We start from the raw sequence: 19,911 nt of genomic DNA, 5'->3' as shown, positions 1-19,911 counted from the left end.
TGAATAAATTTGTCATTAAAGGTTAGGGGGTAAAATGGCGATGAATCGACCCTGCAGTAATAGATACTGCCCTGTCATATATGTGACTTTCACCTTGGAGGACAACATCTTTGGAATGACCTATGTCATAGATCGGAATCGCCGCTCATCCAATTCTAGTAAAATTCAATAGAATTTTAAACTTAATAAAGTCTTAAATAATATTGTTTAAATGTTTGTTTATTTGCGGCGCTAGTACCTTCATTATAATATAAGACGAATATTAATGCTTTTAGGTTTACTCCTTTATACTTGTCAAATTGTTTTTTAAAATACACATTAAATTATGTTATTTAAGACGGAAAAAACGTCAGTATATTACCCTGCTGGTATTCGGTATACGGACAAAAGAACGTTAAATGTGTTCCGCTTTTTGGGATTCTGTTGAAAATTAATTTAAATACAATGAAGTTAATACATAAAAAAAAAAACCAAACAAATTGTGTGTAAGAACAATAGCAATAATAGTATATATACACATATATATTATATATATACAATAGTTATTGTCATAATGTTTAAATTATATTTTTTAAGCTTAAAAATAATATTAGGAAGAGAATATTTTTCAAAGATTTATGTGCTTTCGTTGTCGTACCTATATATTGTGTATACCTGGTATAGTATATTATGTTAATCTTTGCGCGGAAATACCGAGTGCGGTATAAAAGAGCCGGGAAAAAATCGAGACGATTTGCTTCTCTTGGCCGCGCATATACGTAACAATTCGATTTTGAAATCGTACGGCAGTTTCTCCTCATTTTTCTTTCTCTCCTCGGGCGTTATATTCTAATCACATCCGAAACGTAGCTGGAAAACGCACACACTCGTTTAGTCTCCCATATATTTATATACGACGTACCTATGTGTACAGAGCGTTTACCTATGCACACCGTCCCACGTACGAACCCTCAGACTGGCGGACGTGACTACCGACTGGGTATATAGTTTAATATGTATAACCGGGAAATAAACACACACACACACATATATATATACATACAGGGTGATTATTTAATCGTAAACAGGACGACAACTTATCCGGAAAAAACGTTGAATATTTCAATTTTCAATCGATATTATTTATTTCAAAGAATTTATGTTTAGTAAGTAACTATATTTGTATGTCTCTCTGCTGCTGCTGCAATCAGTGGTTTTAAACAACCGAATGTGTACCACGGTATACTGCTGCGGGCCCGCTCCGAGCATCCTCTGAAGGTGGTTCGCCTTGAGCTTTTGAAAGTTTTCACTCTTGATGAGTCATCTATAATAAAATATTTATAAATCAATAATAACACTATAAAGTGTATTAACATTTTGTCCATCATAATCAGAAAACAAATTACGGCTTTGCGAACCATCACGAACCATAAAAAATGTTTCGTATTTTCAAACATAACATTATCCTTCAGGCAAAATACGACAATCATCCTGTACGTAGTATTGTAGGTAGGTACATACATACCGTTTGTCGCGTGTGTGCTATATATAGGTAGTGCGCAATAATGTATAATCTCGAGTGTGACTGTTGTAGTGGGGAGTAGGTATATGTTTTATCGTTTGTATATGTGCCTGTATAGAATATGTATATAAATCCTCGTCAAAGTCCACCTACGAACGTTACTGGAACCTAAGGATTATTATAGTAATATATTCGACTAAACGTCTTTCGTTTGTTTGAGAGGTTTGAATCTGCAGCAATGACAAAAACTGCAGTTTTCTAAAAAATGACTGCGTTGAATAAATCGAACTTATGTAATAGTCTTCTAATTGTACAGGTTTTGTGGAGGCACAAGAGGTACCTAAACTATATTTTAATGACGATAAATCTCAACGAAATAGTTGAGAATAGGTATTTCTTGTCGTATCGTTATCGTAGGAAGATTTTTTTAATTTATCCTATCTTTGTCAGTTGTCTCGTCATTCTAGTTTACTAATTATTCTAACCTACCGTATTGTATCGAATTGGATTTGCTCTAAAATAACATTTTAGAGATAGGAATGTACGGTTTACAGAACTTGCAGGATCTGACGTAGCCGCTTTCGATGAAATGATTTATTTTCAATTTATCAATATCGTCGGCCATCATTTCCAAATCATAATATATATGTCATTGGAAATGATGATGATATTAGGCATTGTCAAGAATGACTAAACAAAATGAAATAGACTTTTCTAAGTAGAAACTGATCCTTGTTATTTTGATAGTGCCCAATATTGATTACAGGAATAATATTAATATGATCAATGGCTGATGCTCTTTAGGCAATATAATAGTAAAGGGATAATTTATTTTTCATTCAACTAAATTACTCGTCATTCAAACTTATTTTTACACGGCAAACCACTATATACAGCATTTCGAGTTACATATTGTATTACTATAGAATGACAAATACATTAGTCTTTTATTTAATTTCGAAATGCCATTTTTTCAATGATACTATTATATAAATGCTCCGCTTTTGGAAAAAGTTATTTAATTTTGTTGGACCCGTTTTAAAAAAGTTTTAACCTTAAAACACAATGCATCACAACACGTGAAACTGTGAAAGTCTATAAAGTAATTACAAATTGTACAGAATATATATACGAAATATAAACATTATATTATACAGGCATGTGGTAGAGCGGTCCAGGCGAGTTAATACTCTATATCGCATTAAAGATAATTATAATTGTATAAAAATCTCACAGAAACATTCGTATGGCTGTCACTAATTAATACAACATTTTCAACTATAGATTGGACGATTTACATAGTATTCCTATAGGCATTATCGTTTATAGTATTATATAAGAATTCCTAATTAACTAGGACGAAATAAACGATACATTTTACACAACCGTAGGCATTTTAGACTTTTCTTTTCCCGGGAAATGTTGTTATTTCCTGAATTATCATCATTACAGCCTGTAAAATATTACAACATAAAAAGTGACGCTCTTTGGAAAATCGCTTTGGAATACACCAGCTATACCATTGTACTGTTGTGCGTTGTGCCGTCGGTGAAATTTATTTTTAAAACTACTCGGAAGCTGTTTAATGTCTAAAGTTAGGTATATGTATATATAGAGCTACAAACAGATGATTCGGAGTTTAATGTTTTGAGTTTCGTTCGGTCGGTGTCACGCAGTCGTTAAAATATAAAGTCGATGCGTATTCGTGGTAAATATAAAAGCCGTATATATAGGTACACATAATGTGTGTGGAAAAATCGTTCGTACTTATACCTATTATATGTACAGTGTAATAATTTAGAATTTAGTTAAGTTCGCAAGTGTAGATAATTAGACCATATTCATTTGAGTTGGTACTTACATAATATACTCCAATACGCGCCAATGCACACTATACAGTATATAAGAGAATCTGCGTTCGCCTAACCATCATTAGGTCTAGTTTAGCATAGGCGTAGCGTGATGATTTTTTTTGGGGGGGCTATAGCCTTTTTTTTTTGTGGTATCAACGACGCTGCCGAAACTGCTTGCGAATCACNTGGTACTTACATAATATACTCCAATACGCGCCAATGCACACTATACAGTATATAAGAGAATCTGCGTTCGCCTAACCATCATTAGGTCTAGTTTAGGTACATCCACAGTAATGATTAAAACGAGAGTCAGACACAAAATATCTTGTTTTTATCACAAAAAAATCGCTTTAGACGAATAATTTCCGTTAAAAAAAAGCGCGTTATCAAAACTCCTAACCTTTTGTACTAAACGGTTAAAAATGCGCGTGTTACTCCAGCGAAATTTTGGTTTGCTAACTTAGAGGTCGTGCTGTTTAATCAATATACAATGTATTATATTAAATTATTTATAATATTATCATTACTACAATAGCATGAAATATCTCGTTATTGAATATAATAATTATAATGACGATATGATTCTTGTGATGGACTTCGTTTCTCCGACACCATCACACACGCCTTTCTCGTTAAAACAACGTAGTTAGGGTCGAACAGTTATGAGTCGGAAACGTCGCAAAATTGGTTTGTTCAAGAAATTGCAGTTTCAAACGAAACCTCTGTATACTATTACTATAGGAAGCATTTCCCCCACTACTCCATAGCCTCTATATGAGTATAGCGAAAATGCGGTGACACTCATATAAGTCATCCTTAACATATAATATTCTGTTGTAAAGGGTTCTCGGTGACGCGCGTTTTCGAAATAAGATACCTCCTCGGTTCTACCTCGAGAGTTTTGCCGAACACATCGAAACGCGGTCACGTTGCTATAATGACTATCGGTGCCGTGGCCGGGGAGGGCACTGATGGAACGTGCCCCCTCTTCTGCAAAATTGCATTTTATTTTGCGAGCCTTACTACTATTATACAAGGTGAATCTATGGCGAATTATTTCTATGTGTGTGTTTCATATTTAAGTGGTTACCTAGTAATACGCACCACAATCACAATTATGTGGTTCTGGTTACAGCACACAGCCATAGCCACCTGCAGACTATTATTAAAGCCTGACGTTTCAGTCGTGTTAACTAGTCACGTGCAGAGTATAACAAAATAGTACGTCAATTGGATGATAAATTATAATAAAATGTGTCATAAAGGAACATTTTTCAGGGTGGCCTTTGATGACTTGAGGTTTTCCTGTGTTGGTCAAACGAGAAAAAGTAGGGAAAAGACTCCGTGTACGCTGGTTCCTGTAAAATGCGAAACTAAATGTGTTTACATTTTTATGAAAGACAAAAGTATATTCTGAGTTATTCACTAAGCATTCTCACATGCGTTTCTTAATTTTTTAATTTATTCATTCAAATTTGGTTTTTGGAATTTTTAAATAAACGTAAAGACCATAATATTTTCGAATTCTTGAGATTTTATAACGACACCTATTTATGTACTGTGGTGATTAACAATTATTTTTTTCAAATGAAACACTCCTATTTTACTGTTAACTATTAAGTGGATTAATATTTTTGAAAAATGTTGTTGTACGAGTACGATTTACCAAATTCAAAATTCTAACTAGTAGTTTTTCGGTTATAAAACGGATAATAGTCCTTAAAAAATGTTTTAAAAAAATATAAAATAGATAAAATATTATATTTAGTATACTAAAACCATTTTTTTTTAAATTATGAACGTTCGATTTTGATACCTGCGTCAAATTTTTCATTAAAAATATCTGCAAAATAATTTACATTTTAGAAGGGTGTCTATCATTTGAAAAATAGCAGTTTGGCTTCACACCGAGGAGTCCATGACAAAATACGTCATAATTTTCAGTATTTAGAAAGTCGGCATTTAAAAAAAAAAAACCAAAAGTTTGTATATCTACAGTTCACTCCTTAAGTAGTATAAATAATCTGAAGGTTTGATTTATTTAAAAATTCCAAAAATTGGATTTTAAATAACTGCTTTATTGAATTAGAAATTGGGCGATCATGTTTGGCCAATCGTCCTGTGTATAAATATTATTATAGAACCGTAAAATAACAATTTTTATACTGGTAAGACCAGTGTGTATTTGTTCATCGTATTTTGGCATTAGGTCATTTGAAATTTAGATTATTTTCTTACGTTAAAGGCAAAACGAGTTTCTTAATTATTACACGTTCGTAATTAATCTATTATTAAGACATTATTGGGTACCCCTGTCAATCACGATAGTCGTTAAAAGAGTTTTTTATTTTTAAAATTCCAGTAATTGTAAGTTTGACCCACCACAGGTCGGCGACCTGCCATTGAAATATACAAATCTGTGAAAAATACTTATCAATGTCAAACGTGTTGTAGGTTATTTTGAATCGACTAAAATTACTATCCTTATTTCTGCCATTCCTATTTAAATAGAATATATGTAAAGTTTAGAAATGAGTTTCATTAATTTTATATGATTTTCTGAGACGATAATTAATTTATTATCTACCTATTATGATACCACATCTGTGAAATATTTGTAACTGATTGGTTGGTCGCTCACAACTTTTAACACCCAACAGTCGATAATTGATTTATCACGAGTGTGGCGGACTTTCTTTCCAATGTGTACAGGTATTATATGCTATTTTCATGTCATTATATTGCATGCTTATGCCGTATTCAAAAAAATGATATTATTGCTATTATTCAAAACACAATAATATGCAATATAGTTGCAAAAACTTTCCACGGTTTTGTAACAAATAATTATTGTTCACGGTAGAAGAACAAACCAGTTTGGTAGCTTTTTCGTGTTTCTCCGAAATGCTCTCCCAACCCTACCACTCGAAGAACTCCGAATTTTGAAACATCCTGCATGCGTTTAAACCTATACAAACAAGAATAGAAGCCTGTAAAATGGAAACGAGTACGCAGAAGAGAGCTCTGCGACGTTGTAATGATAATAATATATTACTGCACCTGGAAATAATAATATGATGTGCGTATATGTAACACTGCGCGTATAATAATATTATTATGTTGCAATTATCTGTTCTGTAAATAAATATGACGGACAAAAAAAACAAATTAAAAGAGCTTCAATAAAAAAAAATTACCAAATCGTTATACGGGTTAACTGCGTTTCAGCAGTTTTAGCTGCTCGTTAATTAATTTCAGCTTGCGTTTAATCGGCCTAAAGACAGGGAAACATTTATATCGTCTTTTGTTTCTCTTCAATTAGTTACCCTTTTACGGTTCGTTAATACCTATATTTGAAAAAACCCTCATTAATAATTGCAGGTCTAGTATAAATACGCGAGTGTTTTTAATTTAATTTAATATTATTATAATAAGACACTTTAGTTTTCGTTATAAGCCGCCCTAAAAATAAAAACGAAAACATAATAATAATAATAATAATTAAGGTAAAGTATACGACTACGGGCTGTAAAGAACAGTGCCGTTTAACAATGCTGCAGTGGGCCAACTACTATCATAATATATTATTCTAATTTAAACGCGTAACCCTATACCGTCACGAATGATCGTCATTAGCTGATGCAGCAGCAGATTTCTCTCTGCTCAGAGATTATTTTGTCTTTTCGATGTGAATATGTAGGTATAGGTATAATCTATAAGGACCTTGTTTTTTAAAGCAGTCCTTGCTTTGTCGGCGGCGAATGTCTCGACGCCGGTGAGAGTGAAAAAAAAAATAGATGAATATTAAAATGTAATAAAATAATATTACAAAATTAATAAGAAAAAAAACCTGTCGACGTTTACATAGTGAATAGTCATAGTAACAAACTATAGTAATTATATTATTGTGTTTTTAAGGAATATCGAAAAGCGTACGACATAAATGTTATCCTATTGCGGCCCGATATACGATTCGATTCGATTGGATTCGACGGGCTGCGTTTAAAATCCCAACAAGTGTCCTGGTGGACTTCATTTTTATACCCTATCAAAACCGGTGAAAATAACTCAAAATTGTACGGTAGCCGAGGGCAATCGAAACATTGTTATTATCACATTATTATCGTAGAGAGCTTTGCAAATATCCGAGTGGGATCTCGCAATGGGATTGATATAATAATATAAAGGTTATAAATTATAATATAATTGTAAGGGATCCTTCAAACTGAGTGTCACAGTAGATTTCATGATGACATATTTTAAATTAAACAAAAAATGACCTATGTGTTACTAATTTGGAACCATATGATTATATATAAAAGAGTTTGATATTATTATTTTTTTTATTAATTAAAAAGGGGAGATTTCAGTTGCAATTTTTTAATTCAATTACGAACCTATATATATTTTTTAAATGATTTCTCTACGGTTTAATTTTGAATTAATTAATTAATTTGAATTTTGTTTTTAATTTGTAAAATGTCAATAATGTATAATAATAATAGTATAAGAAAAATCATATTGTTTTATTAACAAAAAAATCAACGCAGTAGGTAATATTATACACTTAGGGCCTTAATTAGAAATATGACAAAATAAGTCTAAGCTATTATGAAACGATTTCTTAATAATTTTTGTTATAATATTTACTATTTATAAAGTAAGACATAAATCATATAATTGTAAAATACTTATGTATCTATTTATAGATAGATGTACCAGCATATTTTTTTAATTAAAATTCTTAAATATGATATAATATGTCTGAAACGCATATAGGTAATATGTAATAATGAAATCTCTAATAATAATTGTGTAAGAAATAATATAATTCGTATTCCACATTTACCTATAAACTGTTTAAGGATGGTTTGTTTATTTAAATTTAAATTTAATTGTCAATTGAGATTCCGGTTTTAAATTTTCTAAATGTCGAATAAAATAAAACAAAATGTTATAAAACTCTGATTTTTCCAAGGTTAATATAATATATTTGATTGTCTAAGGTTGGAGGTTGGATTCATTAGATTTTACAACATTTTATACCTATTCTACAGAATATTATTACAATATATTGCACAAAAAATAGCAATCCCTGTATTTTTGCATATTAGTGTGGACTAATTTAGAAAAACATTTGGCTAATGTGCATGGTGTTTTCTGGGAAACATACTTTGACAGCGATTTATTACAGGAAAACAGAGAGTTAATATTTGCTGAACAAACTTTTCTCTTTTTTTTAAATTCTACGTGGACAAAATCCTGGGTAACAGCCTGGTATCCAATAATATATAAGACAATAACAGGTCGGCTATAAATTAAATTAAAACAATCAGTGTCATACACGATCTCGGGTGATGAGCTTTTATTTAAGTAGAGAGGTACTCATTTTAATCATAATATTATGTGGTGACGTTCTCGTTGCGATAATAATATGACCATAATTGGTCGATTAATATTGTGCGTAATAATTATTCACAATACATAATAGAATACACATAGTTACGAGCCCATTCCATTAATTTTAGTGTTGTCGGGCGAATCTAAAAAATACAACTGTGTTTGGGTTACACGCGGTTACGTTGTTTATAATTATTGTCCGACAGAAGTGTGAAAAAAAGACGGCACTAGTAAAGAATAAATAATTATTGTTCGTATTATAATATGACCGCCGGCGACGACGACATGATTTCTGACCCGACGGCGACTGAGCCGCCTCCTGTGGATCTTCGACCCGAGCATACCCTCGAACAGCTGCCCACTCGCGTCCAGCGACCGCTTCTCGTTATTGTTTCTACGCCACTGACGCCATTGCGGTAAAATAACCGATGAAGACGACAGCGAATCGTCAAGGGTGATGCATGTACCTCGAAAGGCGAGTATAGATAAGAGTAGAAGGAAGAGAAGCCGATGATACTGTGTTTTCGAGATAAGGGTGAGTTCTCTGTGGGCAATATCACAGCTGCGTGTCGAGGATCACCGGTTCCAGTGGCGCCATTCGAGTTTTTCCTAGTATTAGGGGTGCCGAAATGTTCTCAGTCATATAGCGAATACGTGTATTTTGAGTGTGCGTAGTGAATGTTGTAGGAGGGGGGGGGTGGTTGAAGGGCTGTATGTTATTTAGTGATTAAACGAAGTAAAAAATTGCAAAGTTGGATGCTGAAAGTATAGCTTTATTGTCATGTATACCAATAGCGTACATCTATAAATCTAAATATCTATAAATAATAAACAAACGAACCTGCTCAATACATTATTTATTATGATTATGGTTTCCGTAACGGCATACTTTTATAATATAACTTTTATGGATCGGCCGTCAGCGTATTTGTATTTTTTATGATACACCAATAAGATGTAGAAAAAAAATTTTTTTCTCCTTCTAAAAGTCAAAACGGTCACTGATAAATAACATCAACGCTGTATCCCGATGGTTTTTTAATCAGCTAATTATTGATAATTATTATAATATTATCCCGATAACAAACGAAATAATTTCGACGATATAACACGAACATTTCACCTTTTTTCCCTCTATAATGTAGTAAGTAACCTAGTTAATAATTAAATACAATCAAACAAAATGCATAATAATGTGATGACATTTACTTTAAAATTCTTCAAAAGTTACCAACGAATCAACACAAAAGTGCAATAGACAAAACAAAAAAATTATACATTAAATCTCCTTAGTCCTTATATGTATTTCGTTTTAACGGAACAGTCTGACGACGAAGACGTTTTTTGTAAATCATCATCAAAGGCATCGTCTCGTGGGTTTTTGGCGCAAATAGGCTGCTCAACATTTTAGGCGAATTACAGGTTTTTTTTTATGAAACTCGGAATTGTATTTTTTATGCGTATTATTGTAATGCACCAATAATGTACTATTTCTTTTACGTATACAAGTTATAATATACAAACGTCTTCGTATTTATTTAATAAAATGTCTACCAGCAACACTTGAATCAACTCCAATTATAATAGGTAAGATACCTATGTACATATTAATATGTGCATAATATAACACTGTGTAACGACACATTGTATTCAAAATTCGATAGGTACATACAAATTCTAAAGTGAAGCATTTTGAGCTGTTATTTTGAAGTCATATCATACGATTTTTCAGATGCGCTTTTAAATAACTAATTGTTGTACGAATTTTCCAATGATATTTAAACATTTTCCATGAGTAAACATCTGTGTATGAAAAAAATGAAAAGCTATAGTAGTATGATATTTTATTATTTCATTCGATCGTTCGCCATGTAAGATCCAGATAAATCCAATCGGGGATATGCTACATAATAATAATAATATAACATAACAAGGCACACATCTCAGACATTCGATACACGTTTTATAATTTTCACTCAAACGATGACATATGTTGTGACTTTTGTGAAAGATCTATAAGTCATGTTCGGTGGATTGTGCCGGTGAACGTTCGTCGCACGGCCCATACATAATATTATTTTATTTTATGTTATTTTATCTCAAATATAAGTTGTATTATATTTTATTATTATTTTATACGCTGCGGGAGCGAATAACCTTTCAGCCTTTCACATGTGATAAGTGTCCAAACAAGATATGTTAGTGATTCTGTATTGTATTTTATTTTCATAGTTTATGATTTCCGAGCTGAGGTCAAGTTCTGATAGGGTCCGGTCCATTAAAATCCGTTCACTAATAGCATGCATAATTTAATAAATTATCGATATTAATGACGTGAGAGCGTTCAATTAGAACCAAATGTGTCGGTTAGGTTAGGTCTATTAAAACCTCTATACAACAGCTACATTATACAACGATAGTTGAATTTTTGATTACACATTTTACTTTGGTATAAAAAGGTTAATTACTATTTTACGTAGGAATCTGAATTTTTTTAGATTTTTTTTACAGATTTTCAAAAAGTTATTATTGATTTCTATTTGATTGTAAGTTCATATTGCGTATAGACGTGCATTGATCATTTATCAGTGTAATTTAAATTAGTAATAATATTATGTTTCGCAAATAAATTCAACTGATTTTAGATTCTGAGCGGAGGGAATGATGTATTGGTTTTAAAATGATGATATGTGATTTTTAAATTTTTTTTGTGCCTGAATACGACACTTTCTAATAGAAATGTGTGAGGTTTCTGGTTGTAAATTGGATCCAATTTTCCACTTTTGACGTCAAAATATCTACCCTACTTGAGGAAGAAAACGTACAAAACCAACAACAAAATATTATGATGTTTATTTTAAAATTTTAATACTATTAAAATAATTGTTTGTTAGGTACAATGGCTTAACTAAAGTATAGTAATATATATAATTCCATTTTCCGCCACAATAAATGTTGAAGTTTTTAGATTTTGCTAACCCTTAATTGGAAGAATTGATAACTTATATTATTGTAGATCACGTATTTAATCCTTTTTTATTTGTACCTTTTGGCTTTTTTCTATTAATAAAAGTAGAGGAAATATTAATTGCGTTAGCAATACATGTGACAATTAAGGTGAAGTGTTATTATAGTTTTATTATTTTATCAAGCTTTCACTAATATAACTTATATACGTGTTCTATGTGATTTAAATTAAAATTAATTATTGATATATTTTAAGTTTTATTATTAATTAATTATTTTTTATTAAACAAGTACAATTTTTTTTGTAATACCTGATAGAGCGTAAAATATTATGAGACACCGGCTCTTTATTCATTTAATTGTAATTACAACACTACTTGTGTTCTTAATATTTTTGATCTATAATCAATTACCATTAATTATTTTAGTTAGATTTAAAGTTATTTTTAAAATAATTGGCAATTATTAACCTTGTACATTTTTTAATAATAATTTGATATCAAAATTTAAATTGGAAAATGGATATATTATGATATATATTATTATATTTGTGGTAAGCTATTAAAGGTCAATTTTTGAAAAAAAGTGGAACAGCCCCAAATAGTCAGACAATATCCATACTCGACACTCACTGTGCAGCAGATTGGTTACCTAATGTGTGGTTATATTTTGCATACGTATGAGTTGATTCTCATGTTGGTACCTGTTTACATAAATCAAGACAGGTGAATTGATTTTGGGATAATTAAGAGGTGTTTATAATTTGATTCTTTTTTTATTGTATTTCAGTAAAAATGAGAAAAAAAGTATTTATAAGGGGAAGATGCACAAGTATAACCAAAACCTCAATTACAGAAAACCATAATATGTTATTAACTTTTGCCCTCATTATTTAAAAAGAACCCTACTCCTTTTTATAATATTAAAAAAGCATACTAGGACGATGATTGACAACATTTTAATATCTAAATCAAAAATTGTTGACCAGCTTTTTAATATTTATGATAGAATGGGGGTAAGTATTTTGCAAATAGTCATATGACCCCCAAAATTAACTCAGCAAACAATTAATACATTAAGTAAGTATCAGCAGGAATCAACTCACCCACAGTGGTTTTTTTATCAATCATTATTTCTTTAAAATAAAATTAAGCAAAATGTAAAATAATATAACAAATTGTTTAAATGTTATTTTTGTATTAAAAAATAAGAAGTTTCAACATTAAAATATTGCATAATGTATATTATATATATTACATTTCTTAAAAATCATCTAAGGTCATGCGTAAGTCAAGTTCTGAGAACATCATAAACTTTTTTGACGTACATAATTATGTACGATATTTATGTTAAATTATTAATTATAATGAAACAGTTTTAATGAACGCGTTTATTGTATTCATTACTGTTTGAACATTCTATACAAATCATGTCTGTTAAAACATTTTTACATATACCTAGGTTCCTTTTAATTTAAATTAATTTCTTGGCTCAATGAAAATAATCAATCTACAAATAATTAAAATGTACTATAGTGCACTATCATGGTGTATATGTATACAAACTAATGAACACTTATCAAAAATAATTGTTTTCATTCCTATATCGAATTTCTACAGAACATTTAAAACACAGAACATGATAGTTCGATAAGAAATATATAACCTGTTTGTTATTTTTTTTTCGTACCTTATAGATTCGATACCACTTTCTACATTAAATATTTAATTAGTACTTATTATACTCTAATCAAGTTTGTTCGGAATATTTATAAAATAATAAAATATGTTTTTTTATATGAGGAATAATACAACGGCCATACCTATTATAATATGTGAAATGTGTGTCAATATAATAAAATATGTATCCTGCGTCTTAACTGTATGAGAAGACAAGTGCATATTCAAACGATGGATGCGGACTGTGTTCGAAAATATTATATAATATTAAATCCATTAAACGATGTAAATTCAATTGAAAATGTTAATTTTACTCACACGTTCTCAGAAGATTGAAATACAGTTTTATGAACATCTCTCGAGAACCTCAAAAACAAACACTGAACGGTGTTAGGGGGGGGGGGATTTGCAATATTATTATTACAAATTTATCAACGACAGAAACGTGAAGTACTTTTATCGTGACTGGAAGTCCCTGAACGATCCCAGGCAGGGATATGAAATAGTTTCAAGGTCATAGGTACTTACGTCATTTTACGGCCAAAGTATATTTTATATGTGAATCCTTGCAGATGAAATAGACTAGTCCAGTGAATAATAGTAATTTATTGTATTTGACTTGATTTCGATAAAATAAATACAAAAAATCCGACTTCATAATACGCCAACACGTTTAATATAAATTGCTTATAGTGTTGTATCCTACAGCTTCATAAAATGGTCGATCGGATTCGAAATTCATTTTCATGTTCATACCGAGTGCACAATGCACAACTGACAATTGTTTAAAAATATATGTCAGCGTTTCAAATCGGAACATATTTCGTATACGAAATGTATTGTAGTTTGCATATTATGCATATTCGGATGGTTAAGGAATCATTGTCGTCGGTTGACATCGGTTGTCATTATAATATCGAACACTAAGTAAATTATACTTTACGCATATTTATTATAATACACAACTGAAATATTATTTGAAATCTGTGAATTTCCGAATGTATGTGATAGTAATTGTTTACAATAAATTATAGTTGGGGAATAGTTCACTCAGCAGCGAGCGTGCTAAATTCCCAATTTCAAAACGTATATTAATACAACGCAATAAATTATGATTCCATGTACAATATTCCATATACAATGAGTTTATAAACAGTAACTAGGGATAGTAATTGAATACAAATCAACAATTGTAACTAGGGTTTGACATATTTTTTTCGGTTTTGGATATCGGTATTTTTGTTTTCCGATTTCGTTTTTAGTTTTGAATATAGGCATTTACTTTTTTCTATTTAAATTTTGGTTTTGATTACCGGTATTGATTTTTTTCAATATTGATTTAAGTTTCGATATCGGTTTTAGTTTTTATCGGTTAAAACCGCTTTTCAAAATCGGTATCCAATATCGGTTTCAAGCCCTGTATTATTACACCATTATAATGACCAGGGATTGAAAACGAAAGTATGTTTTCGGTTTTTCCTATTTTGATTTTGGTTATAGGTTTTTATTATTTCAAATTTTGATTTCGGTTTTGATTACCAGTATTGATTTTTTTTTTTAATTTCATTTTAAGTTTTGATATCAGTTGTTAACGGTCTTAACCACTATTCAAAATTAATATTGAATATCGGTTTCAAGCCTAATCGTAACTATGTACTAATAACTAACGGAGATATAAGGTGTTTTAAACATAATATGTAAAGAAACCTAAAACACAATGTCGATAAATTAGTAATAATTATTTATTCGATAAGAAAATATATTAAGAATGAATTTCTTCAAAATTTAAGCGTGGCCCTTACACATATTACATATTATACATCACTTTAAAATAGTACATTTAATTTAAACTATACATCTGTACTGTTATCAAAAGAAATTAAAAAATAAAATAAAATAACTGTTATCTTATTATTATTTTTAGACCTATTTGATTTTATAATACAACTAGAATAAAAGAAAATAATACTTTTTAAATAGATAAAAAAATTAACATTATAAATTTGAATACTGTTTGAGTATGTAGTTGGCAGTGCGAAACTTTACAAAAGCACTACCTCCGAAAATGAAAAATCCAACAAAGTCGGAGATTAATCCAAATATGTCCAACAAGTCTCCAACAAATGTGTTGGATATATTATATTATAAATTATTTTCATAAGAGTCTTATGTTATGGTTGCCAACTTACTATTCGAGGGTGTAATAATTACTATTGTGGCAACTACAGAATATTATTATAATTATTTTTTATATTATATCGGTATTTATTATACTGTGTCATTTTCGACTGATATTAATCGCTTCACTTAATTTAGAACTCTCATCGCTACCTTTATTGTTATGATATTAAAAAATAGCATCAAAACCTAACTTTTAGGTACAAATTGCGCAGAACCCTGCATCAGAGGTCAATGGACCGAACGCGGTCGACTATGTGGAGGTCGTCGACGGATAAAAAAAAACTCATCGCGAGTCCAGAGACGAAAAAAATACTAACAAAAAAGCGGCTTCAGCGGTCCACCTGTCCGAGTATTATTATACATATATTTCAGTTCGTGGCCGACTGTTGCGGCGGCAGCGGTTACTACCCTCCCTCGGTATATAATGCGCGCATTTTATCGAAGCAGCTTCGACTTACAGCCAAGTATAGGCGATTACTTCGCGGCCTTCCTTATTATTATTTTTTTTTTTTTGCCTCCTCCGTACAGTGCTCACGTAAGCCATATGGAGACGTACCTCGACGAGTGCAGTGTGTACATCTTAGTGATAATCCTTTTGCCGGTTTCAGCGTTTTTTTTGTTCCCCCCCCATTCATTATTGTGTTATGTTATTCCTTGCAGGACAGACTCTGCTGTCTCTACAGATGTCGGAGGCGGCGCTCCGTTCGCTCTCGTTATATATCATCATCATCATCATCATCATCATCATCGTCACCATTATCATTATTGTTACTGTGCTCTGTATTATATAATATTATTATGTGCGTGCGCCGTTTACCGCTCACCGAGCGGCAGCAACAGGTGTCGGTGGCATCCGGCAGACAGACGTGCGGAGGAGGAAAAACACACACACACACTCGCGTTCTCACAAATCGCGTGTTTTAACTAAATGTGATTGTTTTTTACACGCGAACGGGACGGGAAGGGGGTAGAGTACCTAATAATAACGATACCGCGGTTTACGACGCAACAATATAATATAATAAATAGTAAATTAGTTACACTATTTTACGACTTTTTGCGGTTTTTTCCAGTCCCCGCACACACTGCTGCAACACAGCACGTTATGAATAATAATAATAATAATAATAATAATAATAATAATAATAATATTCAAAACGCAATCCCGCGGCCAAGTCACACGCATTATTGTGAAAATAAATTTTATAGGTATACGAAGATAAGTAGGTAGGCAATCTTCGCTGTTTCGCGCGCATACAAACGTGCAATATTATAATTTATAATATTAAAATATATTGTGCGCCCTCAACTCGGCCGGAAAACGGTTGATTCTTATTTTTCATTTTTATTTTAAGCGACGCGACCATAAAAAACTACAATAATATATTATATAATATAATATAATGTTAAGTCTGCTATACGCGGCAAACGCGATCTGCAGTGGTGTAGGCGCGCTGTTTCTCGGAACCCACACGCTCGGAGTCAAAACATTATTATCGTTTCGGAAGAGATTTTTTACGGACGTTATTTCGAATGCCGGTGAGCGCTTTTTACTACCGAAGTTATTTATCGCGAATTTTACCGAGAACTATATCTCTGTATATTCAAATAAATCGACCGCGGCGGCAATTGCGTTTTCGCGGTCAATGTTTCATAATTGTATTCACGCGTTCCATATTATAAACATTACGACTTTTATAATTAATAGTACTATACATCGAATGCAATAATGTGCAGGTAATATAATATTGTGTTTATTATTGTTGTGGTGCAGCACGTGACCTATATCTGCAGCATACACGACTCGACAATAAATTAGTTATAGCAAACGCGAGCACTTAATCGTCAACCGGTCGTATTGATATTTAATAATGAACTTATATAATATTATTGTTTATCACATACTATTATATTATAGAGGTGCAGCTGCAGCGTAAGAGTGCAGCGTAATGCATTATTATTGTTTGTACCTATTTTACGTTACGGTAAATGAGTAATGGCGTTAAAGTTAAACGGAAAATAACGATCTTCGCTGGTCATTAGCGTTATTGACCTCAAATACATAACAACATTATATCGTTATAAACATATATGAACTATCCACGCCGAGCTTGATTTTGGCCCCATCCAAGACCAGTGTATTTGAAAGTTTTGTTGTACTGATGAAGTAAATTACAAAAATGTAAAAAAAAAGAGCTCTACTGATAACTATAGTTATAGTTTTATATTGCAGTGAACTCCTAAAGAATTAATCAGCCACTAGCTCTCACCTTATTTTTCTCTCGACTATGCAACAATGCAGTTATTCAAAATCTGATTTTTAGACCATATTTTCGAAATTTCGATATTTTTTGTTCTAGGTGTATGTATTATTACAAGAGTGTCTGTGATGAACTCCATCAGCGTGAAGACGTACATTTTTTAACAGAGATTCTCCCCCCTTTTAAACTGTTTGTTTGCTGTCTTATCAAAACTAGAGTTCAAATAGATTATTTTTGAGCTATTTAACATTGTGTACTAAGAATAATAGGTCCATGATAATGGTTTTGGAAGATAATATGATCACTATGAACACATTCATTACGAAATGAAAAAAAAAATGGGAGGGAAGCGTGCTTGCAGGTGAACCAATCCGTATACTACATAATCGATTTCCAAAAATCGAAGGAGATCAACCACAATATATTAAGACGTATTGGTTAATTATTACTATGAATTCCATATTGTTGTATCGAATTGTTTACAGAGTACGTCGGAAATCGGAATGACTGTTATAGTACGGACTGCATAACTGCAGAATTGACGGTAAATTAGTATACGTACCACGCCGATCAGCTACCTTAAGATATTATACGCTGCCTCAATAATTTCCTTCCCCGACTGGTTGTCCTCAGTTAAGCCCAATCGGATTTACAATAATATCATATGATCGACAAATCGATAATCACGTATACACATCACTGCAATCCCATCCTCGATCTTTACTTTAATATTATAACTCCAAAACGGAATAACAACAATAACGCATCGCGTATCGTGAACTACGTAGACTTTTTTCTGTGTATATTATTGCACCACTTCGTTCGTAGTATAATGAAGTATAATAGTGTAATGTAAATACACCTTTTTACTCACTTATACTGGTGATTGTATATTGTGTACACGTATATACAGGGTGATTCACCTTGCTTGCTCACTCCCCTCTAGTTTATTTAGTAAATGAGTTATTCAAAATCTGATTTTTGGAATTCTTATATATAGGTACACGCCTTGGGGACTGCAATATTTTCTGATTCTTGGGATTTTTCGTACTACTAAAGGTGCGTCCTTCGGAGATACAAGCTTGTTTTTTGAAATAAGAGGAGGCCCTCTTCTACCGTGAATCATATATGGACCATTTTACAAATTGTTGATAAACATAATATATATTTACCTATACAAGCATTTCTTGAAACCTAAAATATTATTTCTGATTTCGTTTTCGGTTATCGGTACCAATTTATTTTTCCGATTTTGATTTCGGTTTTGATTACCAGTATTGATTTTTTTTTGATTTTATTTTCAGTCTCGATATAGATTTCGGTTTCTTATGGTATTAACCATTATTCAAAATCGGTATTTAATATCAGTTTCAAGCCTTGACCCCCCCCCCCAAAAAAAAAAAATTATATTTAATAAAATCTATGATTTGTAAAAATACTAGTTCCAATATCATCTTTATTTCATAGTTTTGAAAAACCATTTTTAAAGACTATATTATATTATTTATATCCCTAATACAAACCTTTTAAAAACTTAGAAACAACTTGTTTGAATTTTGAAAAATGTTCACATATACCTATCAACATTTTCTAAAAACTTATCCACTAAATAGTTTATAATAAAAATGTTGGTTTTTGTTTGAAAAATAGAAGTTTGTATCGCCACAGGACACTCCTTAAGTAATATAGAAAAAATGCATAAAATTTGAAAACATGGTCTTAGGGTGTACTTAAAAATTCTAAAAATCAAAATTCAATATATTCATTATTAAAGGAAAATAGTTGGAGGGAGTGAGCAATGAGTATGTTTGGTGGATCATCCTGTATAGTTATGCAGCGGAGATATGATATCATTTTGAACCGTTATTGGAGGATTGTTTGATATCGATTTTTTACTATTTTTTTTTTTAACATTTCGGCTATCAGTATTTTACTGTTTTTCAAGGTTGATAGTATCCGGTGATTCGTCATCAGTTCAGATTTTTTTTCATAACCGCAACATTATCTGTTATACGCACACAACTACGGAAATATACGATTCATCTTCCTGTTTACTGACATGACAC

At 31.4% G+C, this 19,911-nt stretch overlaps 1 long non-coding RNA gene across 1 annotated transcript; it reads right to left on the bottom strand.

The window, feature by feature from the left end:
• Positions 1-1,099: 1,099 nt before the first annotated feature.
• Positions 1,100-18,665, bottom strand: LOC111032137. Its single transcript, XR_002604285.1, has 2 exons — positions 18,408-18,665; positions 1,100-1,303 (listed from the first exon to the last, which is right to left on the bottom strand). It is a non-coding gene; the product is annotated as an uncharacterized LOC111032137 (long non-coding RNA).
• Between the last annotated feature and the right edge of the window lie 1,246 nt (positions 18,666-19,911).

This window comes from Myzus persicae, unplaced genomic scaffold (assembly GCF_001856785.1).
Source record: "Myzus persicae strain clone G006 unplaced genomic scaffold, MPER_G0061.0, whole genome shotgun sequence".
Taxonomy (NCBI): Eukaryota; Metazoa; Arthropoda; class Insecta; order Hemiptera; family Aphididae; genus Myzus; species Myzus persicae.
Note: the sequence above shows the minus strand (reverse complement) of the source record. Positions and strands in the feature narration are given on the sequence as shown.